Source organism: Echinops telfairi, unplaced genomic scaffold (assembly GCF_000313985.2).
Source record: "Echinops telfairi isolate 266 unplaced genomic scaffold, ASM31398v2 ScPeMD7_7469;HRSCAF=8507_1, whole genome shotgun sequence".
NCBI classification, from domain to species: Eukaryota; Metazoa; Chordata; class Mammalia; order Afrosoricida; family Tenrecidae; genus Echinops; species Echinops telfairi.
In genome coordinates, this window is record NW_022111373.1 from 121205830 (window position 1) to 121217244 (window position 11415).

Genomic DNA, 11415 nt, shown 5'->3' on the forward strand with positions numbered 1-11415 from the left:
TGTGGCTATCATAACCTACATCATTACTCTGTGTAAGTACTAGGGTGACTCATGTCATCTTTCCCTTGTTTCCAACGCAGCCTCTGTGGAATGGCTCTAACTTTCTGCATTGCATAAAGACAGGTAACATTTGGTGTGATAATCTGGATGCTGGCCTGGAGGATCTTCTGGACAATACTGCCTAGAGAACCATTAAGACATCGTAGGAAATTGTGCATGTCTCAGAAATGTTTTTCTTGCTGCTTTATCTGATTGTTAAAATGGACACTTGCATTTTGTGATTACTTTGTGACTTTAGTAATGGTACATGATTCTTCCAAAATATGAATTCCAGTGTAAAAATGTATCATCTCGCTGTATTCTGAGCACGAGCTGGGCATCATCAAGACAACCTGAATTGCCGTTGGTCTCCCCACTGGTGCAATCTTTTAATAGATTTCTCCTTTTATCTCTAGCTTGGAAGTTAGAATTGACTTCAGGCATGAATTCTTATTAGAGATAATAATATGGAGACTAGGAATCTAGGCATTCCCATCTGGGAATGCCATCTACTTCCAATGTAAGGCATCTGACCTTATTTACCTAATTGGACTTTCAAATTTTTTGTAGTTCAGAGTTTCTATTGTCTTCCCAGGTTGGCCTTTCTGAAGGAGGGGGTTGTTTAATGTAATTTTCATGTCTTGACTTATCAGTGCATGCTCAGCAGGAGTAGTGGGAACAAATAACCCGTCTTTCTAGTTTGGTATTTGAGCATAATTCTAAGCCCTGGGTTTGCAGAAGACTACAGGTTACAGTGGAAACACTAAACCCATTTGGCTGTCCACATGAATTCAGGCTCCATTGAGTTACTTCTGATCAACAATGTAAAAATCTTTGCCTTAAGGTGGAGTGTGTTTTCTCCTACTGCCCTGACCTGTTCAAGAAGAGGCAGAGTTTCCCCTGGGAACTTGTCTAGACATGCCCTGGACATGCATGTTTATGCATGATAGTTTGACTTCTGTAAAAATCTCTAATGTGCAATAGTATGTATATCCCAATCCTGATCCTTTTCCTACTTATGCAGTCAAGCCTGTGACTGTGATAAGTTGGTTTCCCACCAACCATGATTTTGAGACAAGTTCGTACATTTCCCATGTTCTCTATAAGTAGCCACTTGCCTGTGAATCTTCCTGACAAAAGTGTAGCACTATGCTGATGTTCTCCCTCACCCCGATGGTTTGTCCTATTTGACTTAATAAAGCGAACTCTATGAAATATATTTGATATTAGAATCTTTGTCCTCTAAGACGGTGAATATGATCTGAAGTTACTGGAATTAGGTGCTTGTCTTTACCAAGAGAGAGACTTACTCTGGTTAGACATAGAGGCCTTGCTGGCAGGTTTATTAGTGCCTCATAGGAGGGTAGAAGCTGTATCCAAGTACCACACACATACTCCCTTCTGAGCTCCTGCATGCATGCTTTAGTCTTTTTAAGAGTTCTCATGGGAGAAATTTTACGGACTACAGTGAAAGAATGTTGTTTTTCCACTAGATGAGTTTGGACAGCAAGGGTTTCTGGGGAATATAATCCTGAGGGTGAGGAGCAATCCACAAGATAGCATTATTGGTTCTTAAATATTTTGTCAAGATGTGGCAAGGACAGTGATTTATTTGATGTGGGTCTTCTAACCAGCGTGTCTAACTCTCACCAACAACCTTCTGCATGGCTCTAGAAAGGAGGTGGGAGACAATACTGATATGATTCACCTGTGTATAATTGTCAACTGGATTCAGTCCTGCTGCATGTAAAATGAACCTTCTGAGAAGTAGCAGCAGGTGGTAGGGAATCTCACTACCAGCAAGAACTAGAAGTAGAGCGAATCCTCTGGACCCCAAGATTACTGGGCAGTGAACATCCTGGATCGAAAAGACAACTGTGACATCATAGGAGCAGCAACAGAACCAGGAGCCAGAGCAAAAAACGGAGTACTGGACTTTCTAGCTGGTGGAGCAAGTAAAGCTGAGTGCTATTGGACAAGAGGCTGGTTTGTGCGAGGAGTGCCTCTGGGCTTGCGGACCCTTGGAGGTGAGAGCCTTCAGGTGGAGGCTTTATGGAGTGGGGTGCCTCTGGCCACTTAATTGAGGGATCTAGGTTTTCTGGTCGAAGGAGTTTGAGTTGAATACTTTGGTTCCTAGAGGAGTGGTATGCATCTTTGGACATTTATTAGCAGACTTAAAAGAAGTTTGTAACAGGTCTCGATGAACAACTCAACCCTGAGCATTTCTTACTGGCATTGTAAAATGTTAGTTTCCTTAATAAACCCTTTAATCAGAATTTTTATCTGGGAATTAAATTTAGCAGTTGCAATGGACATTAGAACCCAGAGAGGTAAAATTGAGAACACAATTAAGACAATACAATGATGATGGTGGTTTTAGAGGGGATGTATATATATATATTTGATATGCAGTGGAGGTTTTTAATGAATATTTTCAGGATATTTTCACTTTCCCTTACATCCTCAGTATTGTCATATTTTAGTTGTCAGACTGGAGTTAGTATCCCAGCTGTATTCTGCCAAAATTCCTGTTTTTTCTCTTAGGTAATATATTCTGAGGCTTATAGCATGACATTACATTTGTTTATTTATTCTAAAAGCAATCGGAGAAGGGAAATTATTTGCTTTAGCTTTACTTTTCATCTTTCTCAAAAACCTAGATTTGCTTACAGAATAGCTATCGCATGTTTAAACAATTTTCACTTTAAGGTAAATATAATGAAGTATGGGTTTGTAAATAGACATATATTTTGGTTTCTCTACACAAGGAGTCTTCCAAAGGACAGTTTATTCAAGGCAAAAGCAAAAGAGAACATATCTGAATTTATTTTTTCCCAATTGTGACAAAATGAGCACACCATATATTCTAATGTGATCAATCAATAGAACAGAGTCTGAATGCCTGCACTGAATTAGGTTGCACAGTAAACTATATCTCCAAGAACCAAACAAACCCACTCATGTCGAGCTGTTCTGAGTCGTAATGATTCTACATAGGATTTCTAAGGATATAGATCTTTCTAGGAGGAGATAGCCTCAACTTTCTCTAGTGGAACAATTGGTGGGTTTGAACCACCAACCTTGCAGCTTACCAGTCCTGTGGTTACTGACTGCACCATCAATTGTCCTTATCCTAGAATTAAGACAGAGTAATTTCAAGATGAATTTTCCTGTTACTTAACATTTTACACAATAAATGCAAAATCCAATTTAGAACCCCTCAGCAGGGAGAAGTTTTGCCCAAGTGAATGAAATGAGTGGAAATCAATTCCATGTGTTATTCGTTTGTCTTCTTTATCTTCGTGAAGTGGAATCATGCGGGGGCTCTATTGCTATGGAAGCTATCATACTATATCTTACCGTGCTCTGTTGTTATTTTTGGTGCCAGTTCACTGTCTGATGCCATAGGAGAAGTCCCGTTGATCATATAGGGCAGAGTAGAACTGCCCCTATGGGTCTCCAAGACTGTAAATCTTACAGGAGTAGAAAGCCTCATCCTTTTCCTGAGTAGAAGATAATGGTATCAAACTGCTGACTTCTGGTTAACACAGTCCCATGTGTAGCCCACTGTGCCACCAGAGCTCCATGAGTCAGAATGGACTACAGTGCTTGAGTAAACCATCAAATGATAAATGAAGCTAGTCAGCCATCTCCTAAGAAAGACGTGATACTAAGACGGAAGGTGAATTGAAATGAATGTTTGCAAGCTTTATATTTGAATAACATGAAATCTTCATGGTTAGAAGTGTTCTGAAAATGCATTTTTTCCCCAATGGCTTGCTTTTGAATTTATTTTGGTTACATTTTTAGTTAAGATTATTTCTATATTATGCCATTAAAAATAGGTGATTGGAAGACAAATCAATTTAGTTATGCTTCCTGCTTCTGATACGATTTTATCTGTTTTTGTTGATTTTTCACTTTAAGGTATTTCGAGTGAATCCTAGAATAAAGGCTTTCAAAATACGACATTTTTTCCATTAGTATGTTCTGTAAATAGACATACAATTTGTCTCCCCCTGCACCCTTTTTCTTTCAGCAAATCATGCCGGCTTTCTGGCTGTAGCATTGCACTGATCCTTTCAGTGAGTAGATGATCAGAGAGCAAATGTTTATCAAGTATTTATTATGAGGTGAGCATGGTGTTAAACTATTTAGATGGGATTTTCAATATAATTAAGAAAATGAGATTACTTTTATAAAGACATTTTGCTACATTGTAAATGTAAAATAATCACTGATGTAGAGAAATTTGAGAATTTTGGCAATTGAACCCTACTGGGTGTATTAGGCTGAATTCTCCAGACCAGTGAGTGATACATTAGTGCATGTGCACACACAAACACACTAATATATTAAAAGAAATTTATATTCAGAAAGAGGCTCAAACACTTGTGGTAGCAGGTAAGTTCAGTCCAGTTTAAATCCATGGGTTAGATGTTTAGCTGAAGGCTATTCCTGTCTTGATGATCTGCTAGGATTGAGGAACAAGAAAAAAAGAGGGTGAACCAGGAAGTAGGGACACAAGCAGGAAGGCTATGACTAGGGGATGCAGAGGGCAATCTTGCCAATCCAAGATTGGCAGGTCAGATGGTAAATTCTGATAGTTCCCAGAGTCATCAAGTGGTATGACAGGCCATTAGTTCAAGTCCAAAGAACCAGAGATAAATGAGCCAGATGAAGAATCTAGACCAGTAAGAAGCAAAGAAGCTCTATATAACATCTAGGAATAGGCCACCCTCCTGAGGAAACATGCCTTAATCTCCTTACAACCCCTTGGATCAATAAAAAAATCCCATAATGGAGTGATTATACTGTGTAAGGCCGCATCATGGGTGATGGCCAGGCTGTAATTACCAAACCACTGAGAATCTTGGTCCAGCCAAATTGACACCTAATCATCACATTAGGATTGGTCAAATGGAAGTGAAATTCTAACTGTCAGAGGGACACAATTGGGTAGTTGAGAGAGGAAAAAAGGCAGTGACTTAGAAACTAATGAAAGACTTGTTTAAGGACTGAGGGAGACTTTCATGAGTGGGAAAGATGAGTCTCAGGAAAATGATGAAAACCCAGAACCAAACTCACTGCCATGGGGTGGATTACCGTTCACAGTGACCTGTTGGGAAGGATAGAAATACTTCTGTGAGTGTCTGAGACTGTAACTTTTTACAAGAATAGAAAGCCCAGACTTTCTCCTGATGAGCAGCTAGTGGTTTTGAACTGCTGATCTTGCAGTTCTGAGCTCTATGTCTATGTAACCACTACCCTACCAGGGTTCTTAGGAGAATGATGGAAAATATTATTTTATATCTAGTAGACTGCTTTTACAAATAATTTCAGGCTTTGAAGTTTGGGCTTGAGACAGAAACAGGAGTATCAAACAGTAAACAAATAATTAATGAAAATTAAATTATAGTTGCATGTACTGCTTTTCAGATAATTAAAATCATTTTGAAATAAAAAGAGCTATTCCAAGAAAGCAAGCTTGGATCATAACTAAAATATCCAAGCCTGAGAGAAAGATACCTTCATTAAGGCAGAGGATGGAGAAAATTGAAAAGTTTAGAATCTATTGAAACTGAGATGAACAACGTCTTGGTTTGGGGCAATTCTAATCATTGACAAAAATAATGGTGTAGAATTGGGATCATGATAGTGGGGGGAGGAAGCATTGAAGAGCTAACAGAAAATTGTATGTTTCATCATTGCTATACTGCACCCTGACTGGCTCGTCTCCTACCCATGGCCCTTCTGTAAGGGGGTCCCCAGTCTGCACTCCCCCTCCTTCACCAAGCTATGATTTTTCGGTCTTTGGTGCCTGATACCTGATCCCTTCGACACCTTGTGATCTCACAGGCTGGTGTGCTTCTTCCATGTGGCCATTGTTGTTTCTCAGTTATATGGCCGTTTGTTTATCTTCAAGCCTATAGGACCCCAGACTCTCTATATAATTCGATAGCTGGGAACCATCAGCTTTCTTTGCCACATTTGCTTATGCACCCGCTTTGTCTTCAGCAATCGTGTCAGAACAGGCTGGTGTGCTTCTTCCATGTGGGTTTTGTTGTTTCTCAACTAGATGGCCACTTGTTTATCTTGAGGCCTTTAAGACCCCAGATGCTATATCTTTTGATAGCCGGGCACCATCAGCTTTCTTTACCACATTTGTTTGTGCCCCCATTGTCTTCAGTGATCTTTTCAGGAGGGTGAGCATCTCATACTGCTGAATTGTTACAACAAAGTGTTCTTGTGTTGAGGGAGTACTTGAGTAGGGGCCCACTCTTCCTCTGTTCCCTTAATGCTAAACCTATAAATATATGTAAATAGATCTATTTCCCCCTTGTCATATATAAATATATTTACATCTGTATATGTCTGTATTTCGATCTCTATAACTGCCCTTTGCTTTCTAGTTCTTTCTTCTGTTTCTTTGTACTTTCCTCTTGTCCCACTATCATGTTCAGCCTTCATTTGAGTTTCAAGAATTCCTCTCAGTTACATTGTCCTTGATCCAGCTCTGCCAGGTCTCCTACACCCTCCTTGCCAGTGATTTTGGATCACCTGTTGTTCCCTTGTCCCTGAGTTTGTTAACCCCTACTTCCTTTCCCCCGCCTCCACCTCTCCATAGTCCCCCCAGAATTTTCATCCCATTGTTCTCTCTTCTGGCTTGTTTATCCTGCATATCCCTTCCAGGTTTCAAATCCAGCTGGACTGGAGGATGTACACTGTACAGATAGGAACTGGAAACACAGGGAATCCAAGACAGATGAACCCCTCAGGATCAGTGGTGAGAGTGGTGATACCAGGAGGGTGGAGGGAAGGTGAGGGAGAAAGGGGAAACAGATTACAAAGATCTACATATAACCTCCTCCCTGGGGGACAGAAGTCAAGAAGTGGGTGAATGGAGACATCAGATGGTGTAAAATATGACATAATAATAATAATTTATAAATTATCACAGATTCATAGGGGAGGGAGGAAGAGGAGGCGGAGATGGAGGGGAAAAATGAAGAGCTGATACCAAGGGCTCAAGTAGAAAGAAAGTGTTTTGAGAATGAGGACGGAAACAAATGTACAAAAGTGCTTGACACAATAAATGGATGTATGGATTGTGATAAGAGTTGTATGAGCCCTCATAAGAGTTGTACTAGACCCCAATAAAAATGATTAAAAATATATATATATATAATGGTGTAAAACCTGTATATATAACTGATGTATTTTTCAGCATTTGAAAAATAAATTTCCTTTTGAATATGAGAGTCTTATGAATTATGAGTATTCAGGAGCTATTATAGCAGGTATTATAAGAGACACTCTACTAAATCCTTTGTATCCATTATATAAATTAAAAATCCAAAAAACTGAGAATCATTTTATAGTGTTCTGACATTAATTCAAAAGGGATAACATTTATTTTTCATTTTAAGAGAAAATATCTACTGTCTGCTTTTTAAAATGTTTAATCAATTATCTCAACATCCTTTAATGGACTTTATCCATTTTCTTTGATTTAGAATTATATACTTATAAATATGTAATATTCTCCTCCAAAATTTGTCTTCAGATTTTTTATCTTATCCCTATGATTTATCTTTTGTTTCCTTTAATAGTGCATTTGGTTTGTCTAATTTGTTTCCATTTAATACTTAATAAAATTTATTATGATGATTCCTAAGACATGAATAGAAAACATGTTCAGTTTTTGAGATATAGTATATCTGATCAGCATACACAACTCTTAGTAATTACGATATTTTCTAGTATATTTTCATGAGTTTTCAAAGCAGCAAATAATTTTCTCCATAAATAATGATAATTTAAGCTCTCCCTTTCAAAATATTTAATGTATTCATTTTTTCTAACTAGTTTGGCTAGAAGGTCTAAAATTACGTCAAATAGTAAAAGTGTCAGTAGGCAATTTCTTTTTCACATAAGAATGTGTGCCATTTCCAAATTAAGCATACCGTAGGTTATTGAATTGAGATGCACACTATAGTCTATATACTTTTGGGGACTGACATCCTGAGATTTTGCAATTTTTTGTTATTATTTGTTCATTTCTTAACTGAGAACCAGTATTTACTATAGGAGTTTGGGAATAGGTGGTGCAGGTAGGAGGATCATTATGTCTCTAGCCACTTGAAAAATCACTATGGAAAAATTCTTTCAGACTTTAGATGTGGATAGTTTCATATATATATTTTCTCATAGTTATAGTTAAAATAATATAGTTCATCCTTGACCCAAGAGCCCAGTAAGACAACATGTCCAAGAGGAAGTCAGAGGCTGCCAGGGGCCTATCTCCTGCCCCAGGGCCTGAGTTACCCAAAAAACTGCCTTTGATCCCGTGAGTTTAAAGATCACCTTCTTTGCTGACCAAAGCAAGAGTCCAGAGGGGTCTTCTCATTGCTTAACCATTCACTGGCTAGCACGCTGATCAGCAAAGGAATGTGCTGCAGAGCCCAACCCATGCCAAAGAATGAAGTGTTCTGAACAAGTCCAACATTGAAGAGATAAAAGCCAAGATGCTTTGAAAAGTCCAGGAAACTCTCCTTGCCCATCTTGCACACAACCAGGAGAACATCTACGAGCGCTCTGTGGAGGCTCTGCACATGTTCAACAAAGAGAATAACATTCCTGTGCCCTGTTCTGGCCCCAACCGATGGTCTGCCAATTTGTCTACTACGATGGCTTGTGTGTTATTGTAATGCTGAAAGCGATGTCACTGGTATTTTCAATGCCATCAGTGTCACCCTCAGTGAACAGGTTTCAGTGGAGTGTCCAGGAGAAGCACAGACTCGGGAGAAGGAATCAATTATACAGTTCCGGGGAAATAGTCACTGGAAATCATATGTGTCACATGGAAACACTGTCACATACTGAAGACTTAATGAATGGAAGCAGAGCATTGTCAGAGATAGTGCGACAGGATAGGATTGTCCCTGACTGGAAGACACTGGAAATGTGATTGAGGAGCAGCTGCCTCCTCAGGGTGGGAGCAACCATGATGACAAGAGTGGAGTAAAGACTGGGTGTAAAGTCTTCAGGATATTCCCTTTACTGAAGGGGCAATAACTCAGAATGAGAAGAAACTGCTGAAAAATATACTAATATAAATTGGATAGCATGAAATATGAATCTAGGAAAATTTGAAGGTGTGAAACGATGAAATGGAATGAATAAAAATCAGTATCTGAGGCATTAGTGAGTGGAAATGTACTGATATTAGCCATTTTAAATCAGAAAATCATATGGTTCACTATGCTGGAATGATACACCAAGAAGAATGGCATTCATTGCCAAAAAGGACATTTCAAGATATATCTAGAAGTACAATGCTATCTGTGATTGGACTATATCTGCTCACCTTCAAGGAAATCAAATCAATACAAGTATTATTCAAATTTATGCATCAATCACTAAAGCTCTCTCAAAAATCACTGCCATTGACTAATTGTCAACACAGTTTGAAACCACCCAGCTGATCTTTTGGGGAAGGATAAGACTTACTACGCGTGTCAAGAACTAGTCTTGGAAACCCCTAGAGGTAGTTATATCCTGCCCTATAGGATCGCTATGAGTCGGAATTCACTCAATGGCAGTGAGTTTGAAGTTTTTTATGGTGTAAATTATGGAGCTACATAGAATAATTGAACCAGAGCCAGGGACTTGGGTCTGTCCTTGCGTTACAATCCCCAAAGGTCTCAAGGAATCATGGCACAACCTGTAAACACACAGCTATGGCATGGCTGGGGTGGTGATGAGGGGGCACATTATGCTGTTTCTGAAAGTAAAATTTTAATTATATCTTTTCTCTTTTGACCTTCTTAAAGGCTGATAGTAGGTAATAGCCAGGTATTTCCCACAGTTGAAATAAAGTCAACTCAGTCATGGCATATGATTTTAATATATTCCTCGTGTTGTTCATTGAGACAGTGTTTCCTCTCATTGACTTCTCTTTGGGGTGATGGTGTCAGAAGTCACTGCCATAGAGTTGATTCTGACTCCATGTGCTCCGACGATGAACTCAAACTCTCAGTGATCCGACAGGGCAGAGTAGAATACTTTTTCAATATTTACTTGCATTTTTTTTAACTATGCAAAGGCATTTGGTTGTGTGGATTGTAACAATTTAGAGAGAACGTTTTGAATAATGGAAATTCCAAAACATTTAACTGTGCTCATGCAGAACCTGTAGAATTTCCCAAAGCTATAAATCCCGACCCCCGACCCCCACCCTGTGGAATGAGCATTGGATTGAAACCAGTCATGCCAATGCAACATCACTTTCAGAATCGCACTCCCAGCACTCCAGGGAAGAGACCAATTTATGAAGTGAATTGTAAAGCTTGTTATATTTTTAGGTTCTATTAAGTACGTTCAGCTCATAATTACACCTGTTTAGCACAAGGAAACATTGCCCCATCTCCAGGCAGAATCACAATGGTTCCAATATTTGATTTCATTGTTGATCTTTGTAGTTCCCTCTGTCACCCAGCATGCTGTCCTACTCCAGGAACTGGTCCCTTCCAACAACATGTACAAAGTATGTTGAGCAAGCCTTGCCATTCTCAATTCTAAGGAGCATTCTGACTATATTTCTTGCAACATGTATTTGTTTGTTTTAGAAGTGTATGGTATTTTTGCTTGCAGTACATGCTTTAAAATGCCCTTGTCTTCCAAGTGGCATCTTTTATCTTTGGCACTTTAAAGAAATCCCTTGCAGCATATTTGTTCAATGCACTGTTTTGGACATGCTCAAGACCATTATTTTGGCCATTGTTTATTTTGAGTGCCTTTCAGTTTAGGGGAATTATAGCCCAGCTGCATGTTGGACACTCTTTTCTAGGGACTCATAGGGTATCTTTGGGCTAGTTTTCTGCAGAAGATCTCACGAAATAGAATCTATCTTATTTTGGAAGTTCAACCGATATCTGTCTACCGTAGGTAAGTCTCCCTGTATTTGAAATACTACGATATAACTTCCAGTATCACAGCAACACTCAAGCCACCACAGTAGAACAAATGAACTGAAAGCCGGTAGTTGTTTGAAATTAATAAGAACTAAGCTTGGTTAGGTAGTTGAAGGAGCTAACTAGAGATGTGAACTAAGGTGGTCATGAAGAGGGTCTTACACATTTTAAGCACATTGTGAAAAAACAATATGGTATTGGATATTTTTGGTGTATCATCACATAATTGAAAGTCATTAGTAAATGCATTCCTGAGATAGGACTGCAGTGAAGAGAGCAATGCATGTAGGACATCAAATTTAAGGAAACATTCACTCATCTCCTCTCCTTCTAGTCTTTGACCTGTGGTTTATCACTGTGAACGCAGTGACTTTTTTTTTAAACATAATAAGTTTTCTTT